The sequence below is a fragment of the Convolutriloba macropyga genome, chromosome 3 (assembly GCF_964194025.1).
Source record: "Convolutriloba macropyga chromosome 3, txConMacr16.3, whole genome shotgun sequence".
Taxonomy (NCBI): domain Eukaryota; kingdom Metazoa; phylum Xenacoelomorpha; order Acoela; family Convolutidae; genus Convolutriloba; species Convolutriloba macropyga.
This window is the reverse complement of record NC_134470.1, coordinates 7,313,058-7,332,985: the sequence shown is the minus strand read 5'-3', so window position 1 is coordinate 7,332,985 and position 19,928 is coordinate 7,313,058.

The following is a 19,928-nucleotide window of genomic DNA, read 5'->3' as shown; positions in this document are numbered from 1 at the left end:
CTTGTTCAAAGAAAACAATTGGCAAGGAAGCTGCCTTTGTTTCTATGTGCTCGTCATTTGGGAGAAAGTATGAAGAACTGAACAAGTAGATAAAGATTGCGAAAGAAAAGTTATTTGATTTTCACTTCCAGAGCAAATAGTTTGCTTAAATTTACAAGTAGGATTAAATTGCATTTTTACCCTAGGAATTCTGTTTTCTGTATGTAATACTGTTTTCTGCGTATCGTATATAATCATAAACACATCCCCATCCACAGTTTATGATCGCCCCTTCTGTTCGATCACCTGCAAAAACTCCAACAGAGACCTCAATTCAATCAATGGATCTTTTCTGCTAGCGCCCTCAGCCCTATATAGCTGTCATTTTGACGCCCCCCCCCCCCCCCCTAAAAAAAAAATCCAAGTTTACGCGAATTTTAAGAACAGTATTTGCCTTTATTTGGCTTTTTATTGTAGTCGATAACACCAAAATTGATATAATACATAAATTTTTATTGATGCTTACAATATATGCAACATATTTTGGTTGAAATAGGCAATAACTTTCAAATTATAGTTGTGCTAGTTTTTAATAAATGCATATTGTTCATATATGTTCATCTGAAAACTTACTTAACTTTAACAGTATGTTTAACTATGTGTATATTGGGGGCGCAAAACTAAGCTTGTGGAGCTAGCAGAAAAATCTTTCAAACAACCCCGAAAAGTCACACAGATATGTCAACAAATACTGTATCTTTCGGGTTTGGGGGCTGGGGGGGGGTGTATCAAAAGATTTGGAACTATCTACCGTATAAAATATTATAAAAATTTGTGAAAACAGGAAACAGTTTTTCCCGAGCATGGTAACATCCCGGGTTGACCACCAAAAATAAATCTTGGCAACCATATCCTATACTCATATATGGCGACCAAGAAAACTTGGCAACCACTTAACTGAGCATAAGAAATTACAAACTAAGGCTGGGGAATGGGCGTGAAATAATTGCGGCTGAAATAGTTTGGTGATGAAACGGATCGGTTGTAACTTTGAAGAAAGAGTAAAACAAAAGCCAGAAACACCAACAGGGTACTGTTTTTGATGCATTCTGTTTATTTTGCACCATTATGCCAACCCCTCCATGGAGTCCCTGAAACGCGATGGAAACTTTATGAAAAATGGCAACTAATCTACGATCATCAAAAAAAAGTTTTGTATGGTTGCCAGGCCCGGGTCGAGGAATTCGTCAAAATTTATGTAAGAAATGCGGTGACAACAGCTGAAAAAAATATTTTTCAGCGGGTAAATCTTAGACAATAATCCGCTTAATCTGCTGATTTTTCAGCACTTTCTTACATAATTTCAGCACTTTTCAGAACATTAAGCGGATAATTATGTAAGACTTAACTGCTGAAAATATAATTTTTCATCGGCTGCCAGCGCATTTCTTAGACAACTTTCAGTACTTATGTTCAACTTAAAAACAGCTGGATATCTGCCAAAAGACTTAACAATTTTGTCAATCCTTAAGGTAAAGCAGTTATTGCAGCTGAGGTATAAAACCAAATAACTTGATAGAATGAAACCAGGTAGCTTAAGTATAATTATCTTCCTTCCGTTACATATGTTGAAAGTGTGACGCTTTTCACTCGGTCTGTTTTTCAAAAAAATGAATTCTCATTTTAAAAAAACCACGCAGAGTTTTGATTGATTAGTGGCTCTTCATAAGTGCAAAAGTTGAACGAGACTAAATGCTGACTGCGTTATAACCAATAGTGACCAAAAAAATTGCACGTAAAATTATGTAAGAAAAGCGCTGAATGCGCTGAATTTAAAATTTTTACAAGTGCTGAAATTATGTAAGAAAGGTCCTTAATCAAATGCTGATTTTATGCATGAGATGCACTGAAATGTGCTTAAATTTTTTATTTCAGCGGATTCAGCACCTTTTTATCGATTTTTTATCAATCAGCACAAACCTTACATAATTTCAGCACATTCAGCGGATTTCTTACAAAAATATCCGCCTACAGCTGCTGACCCCTCGACCCGGGGGGAGGGTCAACAAGGGAACAGACGGTAATGTAATTTATATGTCAGAGACGCAGTCATAAAAAATCTTGAATGTTTTCCAGCAACTTTTAAACCGATTCACAGCATTTGCTGGGACCTCGACATCAAATTTGGGTTGTTTGTCAATAATCTCCCAGTGGCTGTGTCAAACTGAAAAAGTGAGGCAATGCTCAAAACCATGCGCGGGCAGTTAGAGAATGATATCTTTCTCACAAAAAAACACATGGGGTTCATATATGCACCGGGACATTTTTCTTTAATAGAACATGTTACTTAGACTGAATTTGGTAAAATTAAAACCAATATTTACGACTTCTATTTGGCGATATAGTTACGACTTCTATTTGGCGATCAAATTAATTGTGTCAAACAGAATTGAGGAGTCTAATTTGAAATAGACAAGGCGGCTCGGTAATGTGCGATCGCACATAAGGTTCCGACCCCGCTCATCCGCAATTTTGGCATAATTGTCTATCAAATGAGGAACAGATGGAAAAAAAAAACAAAATATTCAGGTATTTTAAAAAAAAACTGTTGTATGAACGAAATGATAGCCTCCAAAGCAAATAACTCAGTGGGGTAAAAAATGACGCATTAGACTGATGAGATATGGTGATATTAAGAAAGCGAGCGAAGACGAACGGCAAAATCAAACAACAACAACAAACAATAATTACATCAAAAAATTTATGTCCGTTTTAAAAAACAAAACTTAATAACAAAGTCAAAATAGAAAATAGCGTCAGATAAAACTGAAAATAGACAAAATAACTTGTAATTCACCAGACAAAAATGGTTATTCACCAGTTCAGAACAAAGCTTGGCAACAATTAGACAAAAAAGAACAGAAACTTTAAAGTTAGAAAATTCGATGAAATTAAAAAAAAAATTAATTTCAAAGTAATGAAAACCATTAAGAATCAACTAAAATATCCCATAGGTTTAAAATTACCAATGTTTCTATAGAACAGAATTGAGAACTCTTGGTATTCAATTTTTATGCAGTTAAAAGAAGAACAACAAATAGACAACAAACTAAAAATCAATTAAAATTTGCCAGAAAATGCTTTGGAAGACGTAAAGCCATACTTTGGCCCCCAAAATATGTTCGTTCTTTGAACACCGATAATTTATTTTGTGGCCACTCATTAATGAAAATAAGCAAAAATTAGACAAAAAAGAAAAAAATGCAAAATTATGTAATACTTGTTTTTTTTTTTTCGAAAATTTTATTTCCAAAGACATAAAAGCCATTAATTAAAAAATGAAAAATTTGAATAGGTTCGTACATTCTTCCAAAGGAAGCCCTTGAGACCTGCAATTATCCAGGATATGTCTTACGTCTACAAAAGGATCGTCAAATATGACAAAAATTAAAAATTCATTTACTTTTTTTGTGAAAAACCCGCGTGGAAGCCAGTAAAGTCATAGCGAATTCTCTTAAAACAGTTAGATTTTGTGACACCAATCCCTTTTGACACCTTCCCTTGAAATGTATTATGTTACCTCTCATTAATGAAACTAGGTAACAGTTAGACCAAAAAGAAGAAAAGTAAGTTTTTAATGTATTAGTTTTATCGAAAAAAATTTGTTTCCAAAGACATGAAAGCCGTTAATTCCAAAATGAAAAATTTGAATAGGTTCGTTTATTCTTCCAAAGGAAGCCCCCGGGACCCGCAATTATCCAGAACAAGTCTTACGTCTACAAAAAGAACGTCAAATATGACAAAAATCAAAAATTAATTTACTTTTTTTGTGAAAAACACGTGTCGAAGCCAGCAAAGTCATAACGAAATCTTTAAAAACATTAGATTTTGTGACACCAATCCCTTTTGACACCTTCCCTTGACAAAAAAAATGTCATCCATAACCTTTAATTAACGAGACCAGGTAACAAACAGACAATAAAAGGAACAAAATTGCGAAGTTGCAATCTTTTTTTTTCATTTTGGAAAATATTTGTTTTCAAAGTCATGAAAGCCATTATCTATCTTCCAATATCAGAACATCGTCTGATCAACTCTTCCAGAAGAAACCAATCAAACCGGGTCATTATAAAGGAAATTAAATACGGCTAAAAATACAAAGTGAAAACGACAGTTAAAGACAAAATTTGAAAAATTCAATTAAATTCTTCGAGGAAGTACTGTCGAAGCGGTAAATAACCACAATCTATATATTTAAGGATTTAAATATTATCGATTGTGCGTTATATTGAACGCGAGAAACGTGATATATGAACTGACAATAACGTGATAATTTGACAAAACTAGAAAACATGAAAAATGTGCAAATAACTAAAAATTAAAAAAAATGTGAAATCTATTAGTATCAAAGCCAGAAAACTATAACTTAAGGCGTAAAACCGCAATAAAGACTAAATTTGAATTCAGCATGAAAAAGGTACACTCTTTGATTGCTGACAATAAGCTATAAGTTGACCAAATTAAGAGAAGAATGGAGGCAAAGTTCATTAAGCCATTTTTTGTTTAAAAATCAATTATTTTAAAAGTCAAAACGACCAAAAGCTTTCCAGCAATCAACTAGATAAAATAATTTTGAGCTTATTAGGAAGCCAATAGGACCTATCACAATTGAGCTTTGATTTGAAATGTTCTGTTATTTAATTAATAAAAAAGATCCAATTTTTTTTTATAAAAAACCGACTGAAGACAATCCGAACTATTTTTAGATTGTAACGGTCCAAGATTGGTACAGAACTAGTCCCGCTAATGCTGATTGTCCATTAGGAATATTTAATTTTTGGAATGTCATTGATATAGATGTTTTGTTAGTTAAAAAAATTAAAAATAAATACTGCGTTTTTGATAATCAACGAATAAAGTTAGCATAAAACGGCAAAGATTTATTTACAGAACACTCTCAACGGATGTTGAAGTAGAATTAGCACCTATTCATTCTACAAAGATTATGTTAGTGGTGTTTGGGTGTGCACTTCCTGCAAATTTAATCAGAGTGGACTAAAGAAACTTATTTCGTGCTGTTTTTGATTAAAAAGTCTGAATTTTGTGAAATATTTAGCCGGAATTTGTGACAAAAAAATCAGTGAAAATAGCCGACAATATATTTTGTCTTTAAACGTAAAATCAACAACATTTTTTTGAAGAGTTTTAATAAATTTTTTCAAAATTGGCAAAATTTTAATCAAAAATTCCGAAAAAAGGTGAATGAAATCAACGGAATTCACTCTATTTTCTCGAAATCTTAAACCTCGATATCTCCCTGTTAAACACTAAAATAAAAAAAAAATCTTTTTAATTCCAAATTCTACGTTGGACAAGCTTTCTAATGATACCAGTCTCAACTCTCTACGATGAATATATCGATCGGCCAAAATTGACTGAACAAAAAAAACACATTTGAGTATATAGTTCCCCCCCCCGTCAAAAGGTGGCGGAACAATGATCCAAATCTCAATGCAAAAAATCATGTAATAAAACTTTTATCAGGTAACTGTGCCTATACTTCACGTGCTCAACTGTAGAAGTTTATAACAATGCAATCATTGAAAATTTTTTATTTTTCAAGATTGATATACAAATGCAGTGTTCCTAGAAGAACTAAATTTGATCAGAAGGTTTCTTTTTTGCGTCATCGAGGCACTTGCTAGCGACTATGTATTTATTGTTAGTGTTTTTTGACCTGGTTTATCCTTTATGAAGCTTCTCCATATTGGCCAAATCTATATGAGATAAAAAAAAAAGAAACACCAAAAATTTATTACCTAAAAACGATTCTACGACAGAAAAAATGAAATAACCGATTTTTTTGTTCTCTTTTTACCAACGATATGCTTTTAAGATTTACTCAAACATTTTGAAGGAATCGATTATTAATTTCAAATAAAAAAATAAAAAAAGATGCACCAGACTTGAAGCTGTTTAACCTTTTTTTTGTTAGCACATATCACTCTATTCCATCTCTTCATGTTCTTCAAGAACAACTTTGGATCAAAAACGTCCTCTAAGCATACTGCGGTCCATATTGTCCATTTTTCATTTTTTGTCGGAATGTGAAATATGGGTGCCCCTGATGTTTTCGAAGTCAGACAATATAACTAAAACTGATTGCAAAACAGACATTTCTTATTCACTCAAGAACCCCAATTTCCAATTCCAAAGTCTTTTATTTGTTAGTGAAAGCGTTTTTGCTAACGAACACATCGACAACTTCAACTCAAGGGGGGAAAATCAAATTTTTCATTTTTTAAAACCAGACAGAAAATTTTTTGAAAAAATTAGAACAAAGAAATCCTATTGTTGTTGATGTAGTGGTTTCAACCACGGTCGTTTCAACCATTATTAAAAAAATTGTCCAATTATTTGCTGAGGTTGAAATATCATATTCTTGCGATCAAGAGAAGCCTCGAAAAATCGCTTACCAAAAAGGCCACTGCAGAAATTAACGCATCAATTTCAAAACGCTATAAAGCTATTTCCAAAGGCTTTACTAACTCTTTAGCGGGCTAGAAGAAAATTGTGGAGCAAGGCAGGCAAACTGAACTCAAACAAAAATTAAGATGATTAAAAAGAAAATGCCAAACAATCTTCTGGCAATTTCATCTTTAGTGTAGGCCTTGCCAGCAAGTTCCGTAAACGTTTTAAGAAGAGATTAATCTGCGTTGAGAATCTCCTCCGTGGGATCATTTTGGATCTAAGCAAAGATAGATATCACAAATGTGAATCGGATTTACAAGAAAGACATGCAAGAAGAGAAACGTTCGAAACTCCACGTTAACGTTTTCAGCAAATCACCGTTGATTCGAACTCTCCGCCTTCTTCTGAATTGTAGGATTGCAGTACTTTGATGATTTGGCGCGGACAGCAAGATTGAGTCAAAAAAATTTTGCCGAATACTGGAACCATGAAAATTTTTTGCATATGCAGCTTTTGTAAATTCAAAATTCATCCCTATATTCAAGCACTAGCTGTGCTAGATTCAAGGGTATAAGTTTTAAATTTTGGTGGATTAGCACAAGGTGAAAGGATGTCGTATTAATCAAAACCCCCAATCATAGTAATCGTAACATGACCAGATTCTCTAATGGGAATGAGTCAGAATATGTGTTGTTTCATCACATGAAAGTTAATGGCTAATATAGACTATAAATGCGACTCGTGGAGACTAAGTTTTTGAAGGGAGACTAAGTTTTTGAAAAATCAGGTCCAAATTACGACTGCTGCTAGAAATATTGTGGACTGCCCTCGGTTTGTCGTCTTGGTATGTTCTCCCTGTTGATGTAGGGGGTTTCAACAATGGTCGATGAGATGTTATCCCCTCATTCTTCTTAAAAAATTGTCCAACTATTTGCTATCAAATATCTTATGTTTTAATTCAGTAAACGTATTTAGAAGAGAACAATCTGTATTTAGAATCTCTAAGGGGGTTTCATTTTGGATCTAACTAATGGCCGATTTTTTACAAATATGAATCGGAATTACCAGAAGACATGGAAGAAGAGAAACCTTCGAAACTCCACTTGTAATGTGAACGATTTCAGCAAAATGACCGTTTATTCTAACTCTCTGCGTTCTTCCGAATAGTAAGGTCGCAGTGCTTTGTTAACTTCCCGCGGGCATCAAGATTGAGCCAATGAAAATTTGCTAAATACCAAATATCAAGTTCAAAGGCCAAATACCATATATCAAAAAAAAAATTAAATTGCTGTGGTGGAGTTGCTTATGATGTTGTAGTTGGTGCATGGGTGTTTGCGTAAATGCGAGCGGAGGATAAATAAACCTAAATCAAATCGAAAGTCTTCACTTTCCAGATGACCAGTTGGATTCTTGTCACTTCGAGCTTACGTCAGCTTAATTTCCAAAAAACTTTGGCTGTCTTCTATATGTGGATATCGAAAACGTTCTCTTCTTATATCTATCGTTTGTCGTGACCACGAGGTAAATGTTGAGCGCGTTTTTTTTATTTAGCAAATGCAGGAAGTGTAAAAACGCGTCAGTAAGTGTCAAACGAGAGTGGTCAAATGAAAATGAGCAAGGACTGGTTAAAGTGCTCAGATAACTGCTCAAATCAGCTCCTGGGAACTGCTTTACAGATCGCAGGACCGCTAAAGTTGCAAATCTTACAAACATTCACCGCTAATTTCAACGCTTATCTTAAATTCGCACGAAAAATCATTGAAGTAAGTGACAGATTGCGCAGTGGAATAAGAAGTTGTTGACATGCAGGAGGTGAGAGGAGCGAACCCATGCCCGGCAGTTTCTTTTTGTAAGAAATCCGGTAATTTAAGTGAAAAAAAATACTCACCGCTAAAAACCGCAAATGTTTCAAAAAATTCACCGCTTTCACCGCATTCAACGCTAAAAAATGCGAGTGCTTTGCAGTGATAAAAATTTCTTTTGTCACCGCTATTCACTGCAAATCTTACATTTTTTTAAAACCAAACCTCAACCCGGGACTGCTTTACAGATTGCGCTATCGTAATTAAACAATGAAATTGCTCTTAAAACAATCCGATCTAAACTATCTACAAATCTGAGCCATTATTGGTCTGGAACCCTTTTATTTGCTCTCAAACTAAGTCTATAGCAATCATATTAGTCCTGCGGTTTTTAATCTTTAAAATTTGGTCACCCTCAGTCACTTCCCCACCCCGCCATCAGCCCCCCTCTACCCCCATTACCCCCAACCTCCGATTTCCACCATCCTCCACCTGTAAATTTAAACCCCCCCCCCCTCTCATCTAGCAACACTACCCCTATCGCTTGACCTCATCCCCAACGCTTTCCCCGCCCTACACCCTCAGGTCACCTCCATCCTAATGCTAGCATCGCTGAGCTCCAGCTGGCTAATACCGAAGCCAACCGCTCGCCGGTCATTTGAGGGCAATTCGCCCAATGTTAGTCTGTTATGTTCATTCTATTTCGTGAAGCTGTCGCTGTATCTCGTTTATCCGTATTTTGTTTATTTTACACGTTGCTAGATTCAGATACGCTTAGAGTTTCTTGATTTTGTTTCTTTTACTTCACGTCTGTTACCTGCTGAAGATCTGGTTTTGTAACTATTTATCTGGCGTAATAAACCAGAAATTTCATAAGAGCGCGGGTTGAATTCGAGTAGTTAACTTGTAAAAATTTTCAAATTTCTGGCAACTTTTTACATGGCGATGCCTTGTCGTACAAGTTTTTCTTCCAAAAAATTGCAAGTTTGTACAAGCTGATCATTCGACTTGCAAGATACTTAAAAAATAACCATTCAACTTACAAGGCTCATGCATGATAATCATTCGACATTCAGTTACTTACAAGTTCAATAGCTAACTTACAAGGCTCTTACAAGACAACCCTTCGTTTCGAGAAAGTTTATCTTGTATGCACTTGCAAGCTCTTGGCAGAATCTTGCAAAACGAAGCACCGACTTGCAAGTTTTTCTGCCGAAAAACTTGTAATTTTTTACAAGATAACCACTCTGCCTATACTGTAGGAAAGAAAATAAAACGTCGCAATGTGTGCATGTACACATTTGCTGCGCATCAAAAAGAACAAAACATCAGATAATTTTTATTTTCAGGAATCAGCAAAGGAGTTGTTCCGTCTTCGTTTTTCATTTCCTATTTTTCAAATTACTTCAGTTTTTTCAGATTTCTTGTTTTTTTCATGGGTTGAATGACGATGGGTTCATGATGCGTTGACGATGGATTGCAGATAGTTTGAACAGGGGTGGAAGTCATGGCTTAAACAATCGGAAAACTTTTGCACGCAAACCACAAATAACCACAAACGCATGCATTCACACAAACCACCCTCATACACCCACACACATTCACACAAGCGCACAAACACAAACCACACACACACAAACACATCGCACACACGCACACAAACACACGCACAATGCACACACACATTCACACACACATACACGCACAACACCACATCCACGTACACGCAAACACACACAAAACACACACACGACACTACACAGACACCACACCACATCCACAGCCACACGCGCATACACGCAAAAAGAAAAACGACACTTACGCAGACCACGCCACACACACACACACAAACCACATAAACTCTCCCACAAACACACCAATCCACGCACAAACAAACACAAAAGCGCACGCACACACACACACGCAAACTGCACACACTCACAAACACAACACACAACCGCACACGCGCACACATACACATAACACCTACGCAACTCCTAGCGAACAAACAACCACAGAAACGCACACAAACTACACCAGACAAGACCACACAAACATAAACAAAAATACCCACATCACCAAACACAGACATAAACAGGCCACAACACACACTTCCCACACGCACGCACAAAAGAGTGCACACATGCAAACCACACACACACACACACACACACACACACACACACACACACACAAACAATCACAGCACCGCTCAAACAACCAACCACGCACACACAACCACACAAGCACGCACTCACACTACACACGTGCAAGCACAAACACAGAAACCACACACAAGCATGTGCACATACGACAACACAAGCAGAACTGCACACGCACGCACACACACGTCAACCACACACACACCACGCCAGACACTCGAGCACGCATAGACACAACCACACGCACTAAAGTAGCATACACAATATTGATACATAAGCTAGTTCATAGGCAATTAGCGCAAAGTCCATTTAGTTTAGTGATTAGGACTTGTTACGGAAATTAAAGTTTACAAACACACACGTGGAATTGTGAAGAGTATATAAATAAAACTTTGTTGGCGGGAGTTAAGCTGAACATATTTTTTTTCTTGAAGAGATTTCACTCAAAAATCAAAACTGGCCAATGTAAGTTGTGACATGAACAGAACATTGGCCGTCCTTATAAAGAGAACGTCTCTGGATTGATTAGCGCTGGTTTTTTTCTGCAACCAACAAAAACCACTATATGTTTTTTTGAAAGTCTCTATCGAATTTTCCGAAGCGTTCCGTCACCTGAAATTTTTGGCATTTTTTCCGTTTCTGCCCCCCCAAAGGTTACCGGGTGCACATTATTTGCATCCTCAGGGGGCACGTGCCACTTTTTTACATAATGATTTACTATGTAATGGCACGTGCTTTTCAACGGGGGTTGGTGAATAACGAACTGGGGCTCCTGTCACAAACGGAGAAAGTCCAACTTTGTTTAATCCTTGTGTGAATACTATGTAATCATACAAATCATATCAGAACTCTCACAAAAAGCTTTTTTCAGACAATGGTTGCATTGATCGAGTTTGTTTGGTATCATTAGTTAAGAGCATCATGATTTAAACATTTTAGGGCTATTTACCCGGGTTGAAGTTTCTTTGATTATATACAAGGATCATATATGATTTCATACTGTCCATACTTGATTTCTTAGTACGATCCTAGTATGAAACCAAAGAATTCATATATGATCCTTGTATGATTACCAAGAAATCACAAATGATCCTAGTACGAATACCAAGAATCATGCATCTATTTTTTGAAATTCTTTAAACATTTATGTTTTTTTGTTTTTATTCGGTAGGGCATCACCTATATGATTCCCGGCATCACATTGCGATCCGCCAAAAGACCCTAACGTACAATATCAATTGTAAGTTGGACACAAAATAAAAGAGTAAGTCCAAACAATTAACAAAATTTTTGACATACTCTGAGGCCAGTTTATTCACATAAATGCTCATTTATAAAAAAATTAATCAAGAAAAAAACTGCATAGAACGTCAAATTCGTTTTCTGAATACGTTTAAACCACAAAGTTATTCTTTTAGCGCACACAAAGAATCAAATGTGGATTGCACAAGCGATATAATAATTTAATAAGTCCTCTGACTACTTTATATGGGAATTTGTGGCACCAGTCAATGTATTTTGTGTCATATATGACTTTGTATGAAGTCAAAGAAATTTTTTCAACTTCAATGGAAAATCAAAATTATACAGTTTTTTGTCTTTGAATCTTTTTGTATGATCCTTGTATGATTTCTAGGAAATCATATATGGTCCTTGTATGACTACCAAGAAATCATACAAATCATATGTGACCTAGTATGATTACTAAGAATCATATATGACCTAGTATGAAATCAAAGAAAGTTGTATGATCGTTGACCCGGGTATGGGTTTTTGTTTGATCTTTCGGATCTGTTCCGTTTGTCTACTAGTACGATATGCACCCCAGATACAAAGCACGTGCCATTAAATAGTACATTACTGTGTAGAAATATGGCATATGCGCCTAGGGCTTGCAATTAATATGCACCCCTTAAGTTGGGGACAAAAATGAAAAAAATACGATCCCTTTATGACTCCTAAGAAGTGATACATCTCATAGATGACCTAGTTTGTTAACTACCTCTTATATATGACCCAGTGTGACTACTAAGAAATATGTATGATGAACAAGCCGGGCTATCATTTCACTATTATTGATACGTACGTTTTATTTGGACCACCTGGTGGTTCACGCTCGTGGCTCAGTGGCCCGTGGAACCATTTAACAGCCATAGTGTTAAAAAAAGCAAGGCTAAAATAATCGGGGTGCATAAAAATAGAACCTTTGGAAATAGTTCACACTGAATTTGATTTTGTCCGAAAGCAGAAAGCGACTTATTTTCTTTCAAACGTTTTTTGTAACTCAAAAAAAAACTCCTTCCAAAGGAGTTGTTTTATGATGGAATAATTGCTGTTCTCCAGCGAAATGATGAACGAACTCATCTATATCCCTGGTTTAAACACTGTTTTCGCGTTAAAATGTTAAGAAGATCTTTCTGAGATAAAAAAATTAATTAATAGCAAGTTAAAATAACTACAAAATGGTAGTGCCGTCTGATTGCTACACAAAGAAAACATTAATTTGTCCATGCACCAATCACAATCACACAATCGTGATATAGATCAACAATTCAAACCTATTTTAAACCTATTCAGTTATCTACAATCAATAATTGCTATCTATTTTCTATTTGACATAAATCTTGTCTCCCCGTTTTCAAGCCGTTAAATAGCAATTTAGTTCCCTAGTAATCGCAGAAGTCTTCAAAGCAGCTTGCATGCAATTTCGCAAAATGATCACATACCTCTTTTTTTGTTTTCAAGACTCTCGGAAAAGTTTTCTTTCATTTTTGGCGGTTTTTAACTTTTGTCCGGTGAGTAAAAAATGACAAAAAAGGTGGCGAAAAAGAGGTGCAAGTGCTAGTATGCATACACAGTAAAAGCAGCTGCTGTTTCTAAACTATTGGTGATTAGGTAGTTTACGTTTACTTATCGAGCAGCGATCATAAGTGATTAAAACTGTAATTAAGATTTGTCAAGATTTTGTCAAAAGCTGTCAAGAAATTTCCTTGGGTATCTTGGTAAGATCTTACCAAGATCTAGTCGAGTTTTATCAATAATGTTGGTGTTTGAAGTTTTTGGCGATGAGCCAAGTTTTGCAAGAAATGTCGAGAACAATCATGTCTTTATCAAGGTGTATCAAGTTTCGATTCACTGCGGGAGTATTTGAATCCTAATGCGGCATACAAACAAAGTCAGCTCCTCCGCTCCATACACAGCGATGGCCCCAGTCACACTCATCGTCAAATTTACAAACATCGCCCATATCTCTTTTCGCCCAGCTCCTTTCCACAGTTGCCCTATTGTCCCCCCTAGCAGCTTGCCACTGTTCCCTCTGTTGTCGTCTCCATGGAGCCACCGTTCACCACCACCCCCACAATCAGAAACACCAAAACAATAGCAGTTTGTACATGCATGTCACTTTGTCCTAAAGTAATTAAAAAAGTCGAACAACACAAAACTTAGATGACTGTTGGTATAGCCCTGGACACACATAAAGCAGATCATTTTCACTCCAACACAATTTTTTTTACCATCTGCTTCAAAAATAAGACAAGAACATACTAAACTTTTGTCTATCATATTTGGTTTTTAATCAGTCTACTATATGTCTGAGATATTTTTTCACAAAAATCAACAGAAATATAAGTGCATAAATTGTGATTTTTTTTGAAAAAATAATAGACATATGGCTTGTTTAATGTGATGGTTTCAAAGAAACATCAAGAAAATTAGAAGTTTTCTTCATTAAAGTTTCAAAGAACGAAAGAAGAACTTACCTGACGAACTTAATTGCTGTGTCGATAAGTAATGGCCACAAAACTAAACTCAATTCTAATGTTGTTCCGGCGCTATCACTATCTTATTGACCTATCAATCATATGTAAGAAGTAAATTCTCCCACCAACAGAAACCTGATTCTAACATCCACCGACCTCCAACTAATGAACTCGATTGTACCCAAGCCATATATGATTCTCATGAAATGTTGATGAAAATAGAAAATCACCTCCGGGATTCGGAGTTAAGATCTATTCACATGCCAATCATGTAAAATATTTTTAGCTAATCTAATTTTTCTCTGTATAATTTCGCATAGAAAACTACTATAAATACAAGCTAATTTTTGGATATTTTTAGTTCAAAATTTAAATTAAACTTCAACTTATTGAATTATTTGACCCGTGTTATCGACAACGACACTTAAAAACCAAATGAGCTAAACAAAATTTTTTCTTTAAATAATTTCTACAAAAACTTAATGTATTTATTCAGCAGTGAAGATTTGAATGCTTATTCAACTGAAGAAACAACTTATCGAAAAATGATGATTTGCTGTTTTTTGGTTCATTTTATACGTGACCATTGTTTTGATTTGGTAAATCTGATTGGCCAATTTCAGTTCTTTAAATTATTTTGAGCTGATTTACAATTGAGAGTGGTTGGAATTGAAAATTAATATTGAGGAGGCTGAGCATAGACGAATTTTGACCTTCAATAAGTTCTGAGGTGTTTTTTTGGAATTTAAACTATTTTTTACTGCTGAACTGAATAGTTTTCAAGCACACGGATTTATTTTATAGAAAGCAATCGGCGACCATTTTTTGTTCAAAATATTCATGTCTACCAGAGGTACGTATACCATTAATCAACTCTAAGTTCTGTGCAATTTAACAACTAACGTTCAACTCAATTTTAATTGACTTGTTTTTTTGTATATACTGATTTCAATTTTTGAGCGCATAATTTTGCACGTCTTTCATAAAATTGATCAAGCGGAAAAATATTAATAGCGAGACAAAAAGTTAAATCTTGCAGTGCAATTAGTTCAAAAAATAAAACTGCATGTTTGAACCGGCTTGTCATGAGAATTCCAACTGATGTCAAATATTTTTATCTACACGTTTTAAACGAAACAATAAACAAGAATGCATTCTTATTTAGTTCACAAGTAAACAAAAAGCCATAAAGTGTCCGAATTTCAAAGTGGAATTTTAAATGTGAGATGACCGACGAGAGAGCAGTTTTGTTCCTGTACAATAGTTTGAGAAAGAGTTTTAGTGAACAGAAAATATAGGATTGAACTGGCTAATTGGGGCATTCTTCTATGTGGAATTGATCAAAAGATGACTTGTAAAATTAAACTGAATAAAAATTTGTTTAATTTATCTACCATATCCAAAGTACACAAATATTAACCCCAAATACACCAAAACACTGTGACATGCAGTAGTTCAAAACTTTCAGGAAAAAATTAGTTCAAGTTTTAATCCAGAAAGGAAAGAAAACTACATAGCAAGTGTCACCTGAGAAATGGTTAAGAATTCAATTAATAAAAGATCCAAAGTTTTCATGAAAAAATGAAAGATTTTGACTAGCTTTTGGTAATCAAATTTTCAACCACAAAGCAGGCAAAAATAATTCTTATGGAGGTTTCATTTTATAGCCCTCTGCTACCCATTTGTTTTTTAATTGACCTACAAATTCGTCAACCGGAGGAAAATTATGTAATATTGTTTCAAACATGACTGTTTTTAAATACAACCCATAACAAGGCGGCTCGTTAATGTGCGTTCGCACATGATGTTCCGATCCGAGCTCATCTACTTTTGACTTAATTGTCAACCAAATGAAGAGATAACAAAAACAGATGTTTGAAATTAAAAAATCGTTACAAAACCTAAATACTTATTGAAATACATAATACCATGCCCAATTACAACACTCACGAGTTCTGACATTAAAAAGACAACAATTGAAAAAACAAACAAACAACAAAATAAGCAGAAGCAAAATTTTCAAGGCAAAAACTCAATATCTAAATTTAAAAGCACCTAGTAAAAACGTCAAAATGCAATCAGATAAAACCTTAACTACACAAAGTTACTATTTCCTAACTATACAGCAGATGGAGACTTTCCATAATGATACTGGGTAACAATTCGACAAAGAGAGGAAATAATGAGGCAAAATTCAAAAATCGACTTTTTTTATGAACATTTTTTCAACCAAATAAATTCAAAAGTTATAAAACTCATGAGCTTATAGCGAAACAATTCCGGTTAAAATTAGTAAAAGCCATTATGAAAGCAATAGGACCTAACTTTGGTTAGACTAAGCCATGAAAACGGACTAAAGATACAGAAAAACTCAAAAAGTTACAAACAATTTGCTGAAACACAAACTATTGAAGCCATTAAAATTATTAGCTATTATCTGAATAATATGTATTTTTGTTTCAGTTTTATTTATACTAATTGAGCTGAAATTATACTGCAAAAAATAAGTTCTTTTGGGCCGCACTTGAAATCATTGGGATCTGTTATTACGCGATTATGCTAACGGAAGAGAAAACGAAACAAATACACCACTCACATAACTTTTTATAAAAACGGACATTGTCCTGCAAACAAAACATGAGTTACCAATAAGCGTATCAATTTTTAAAATAAAAGGAATTGTATGGGACCTCTCGATCATGAGAATAAATTACAAGTTGACAAAAAGAACAACAAAAACTAAAAAAAAATGAAAAAATTTTCAAAGAAGTACAATATCAAGAACTTTATGACTATTCACTATAAACTGACTGCTTCGAGAAAAACCATTCATTCAATGTTTAATTACAAGCTTATGAGACAGGTCAGCAATTTACGGTTACATAAAGAATAAAAAACAGTCAAAAACAGCAAATTAAAAAACAAGTGAGCGAGAAAAGTGTCGAGCGAAAAGCCATTAAAAAACTTGAAGTTTCATTTAACATGTTCCTAATTTCAATTAACTTTTTATAAGCAATTGGATTCTTTTTTTAACAAAATGACTTCAAAAAATCAACAAATACGAACAAATAAATTAAAACCAGGAAATTTTTGAGAAAAACCATAGTATCAACGCCATTTAATACAATAGATTTCAACGGAAGCCTATGCATACGCTAGACTATGCCTCGATGGGACAAAAACGTCGTCTGTCATCCAGACGACATCAATCAGACATTACAGCAAATCACTGACTATGAAAACAACAACAGTCAAAATCCAAAAACTCAAGAGAAAGGTGCGAGAAGAAAAGGTCGGGGCCATTTAAACCATAAGCTTTTCTCTGAAAACATTTTCTATGATCCACTGACCGTCTTCTCTAAGCCAACGGGAGCTATCATTTTTAAGATAATGTGATAAGATTTCAAAATGAACCAGGATTACAAAAAATGTATACAAAAATAAAATAATAACAACTCGTGCATGTAAGTCATAAAACCAATAGTTAGACGATAAAACCGCTAACTAGACTAATTTTGGCTGACAAAGAACGGAAAAGAGAGCTGACATTACTGAGACTGACTTACAGTTCACGAAAATAAGTTTACGATTGGTTAATGTTCAAAAAAATTTCGAAAATTTTAAAAAAGTTTTAACAGCGATTAAATTAAATAGCTTTCAACGGATGTCAATGAATACGCTCAGTTACACCTCGATGAGAAGACAAAACTGTTTGTCAAGAATACCTAATCAATAAGACATCCCAATGAGTCTGACTATGAAAACAACAATATATATTTAGGCAAAAGCCAAAAAATCAGAAGAAAATTGCGAGGAAAAATGTCGAAGCCAATTAAACCATGCATTTTTCTCTGAAACTTTACATATGATCCAATGAAAGTCTTTTTTAAGCCAGTTGAAGATATCAATGTTAAAATATTGTGATAAGAATTCAAAAAGAACCAATAATACGAAAATATCCAAAAATTTGAAAAAAATTTTGTGAAATCTTGTGGCATTGGAGTCAAATGACCAATAGTTGATAACACTGCTAACCAGATTAATGTCTGTTGCATTAGGATAGAAGGGGGAACTGTAATTACCGAGATTGACTTACAAATCAGGAAGATAGGTTTATGATTGGTTAATCTTGAAAGAAATTCCGATAATTTATTTTCAAAGTCTTAACAGCCGTTAGTTGTCCATGTAAAGCTAGATAGGTTCAATTAATGCTCATTGCGAAACCTATTGCAATTTTAGTCAATGAGTCTATGCCAGAGGAATCCAAAAGTTTTGTAATACCTAAAAGTGAAAGTCAAAATTTCAATTAAAATTACGAAAACTCAGAGTCGAAGCAAAAAAAACATGAGCGATTCCTTAAAAACGATTTTTTTTATCATTGGGCATCATTTGACAGTAAATTACTTTTTGCATTAACTGAACCTCGATGTGGAATGTGACTAGTCTCAGAGTGACTAAAAAAACAAAAAAGATAGGAAAAGTTTTCTAAAAACACAGCACTTGAACTGAATTCGAATTTCTTTTTGATAGTTAACTTCGTTATCAGACCAGAACTAGCCTTTTTATCGTCTTTCGTTTATTAGTAACACAAAATTGCTGCATATTGTAGGCTGAAATATAATTTTGATATACTATTTTTTAATAGAAAAGATCTAAATTTACACTAAAATTACACTAAAAGTGAACAAAATCATGTAAATATCCCGTGTTCACACAAAACTTTCAACCGCGACAACTCCTCGAAAATTAAGAAATTCGAAAAAAAATTTTAAATTTGAATTCTACACTAGACGAGCTTTTTAATGATACCACTAACATTTCTCTACGATGAATATATCGATCGGCCAGAATTGACTGAACAAAAAAAAACCCAGTTGAGTATATAGTTCCTCCCCCCACAAGTGGGGTCGGAAAAATAAGCATAGCATTGCAGACCACAAAGTTGCACCTAGAGTAGAATGACGAAGTTAATGTACTAACTACTAAATCTGATTTCTGGATGAAATTTTGGGTATATCCTTACTAAAAAATAATTGCTTAAGAAAATCTAAGATATGCGTGATAGATACTCTCCTTTTTTCTGAAAAAAAAGAAAAAACTGATTCCTTAGCACCATGTTATTGCTTGGTAAGCTCCAGACCTATATCATTTTTGAATGATATCTTTAGCAGCATCTTTATTCAAGATGTAATATTCCAACAACGAATAGATTCTACGACTAAATTAACCTATTTCTTCAATTTCTTTTAACTTTTTTCTTCAATCACTCTATTTTGTCCCGGACATTTTTTTTCTCAATGATAATACAGAAAGATATCCCAAGTTGAACACCATAAAAGAAACTTACCAACCTTAAAACGCCATATATACATTTTATGAAAACTTTCTGGTCTTAAATTGAACCATATATCGAAACTTCCTTCTCATACTACGTGTGATGTTTAAATTGTAGCCTTTTTAAATTATTCTTCGTAAAATTGCAATAAAAGTTACCATAATTATATTTTAAGTGAAAGACGACTTTTTCAGTATTGTTTTGTGTTGTTGGTGGTGGATTTTGGGCAAAATTGCCAAATTGCACGATTATCTCTTTAACTTCTATTTCCGCCTTGTCTAAAACAAAACATGGATGTTTTCTGTTTTTGCCGCCCCTGTACGTTTTGAGCCCCCAGTTACAGAGAATGTGCTTTTACATAGTAAATCATCATGCAAATATATGGCACGCGCTTCTGGGGTTGCAAATAATATGCAGA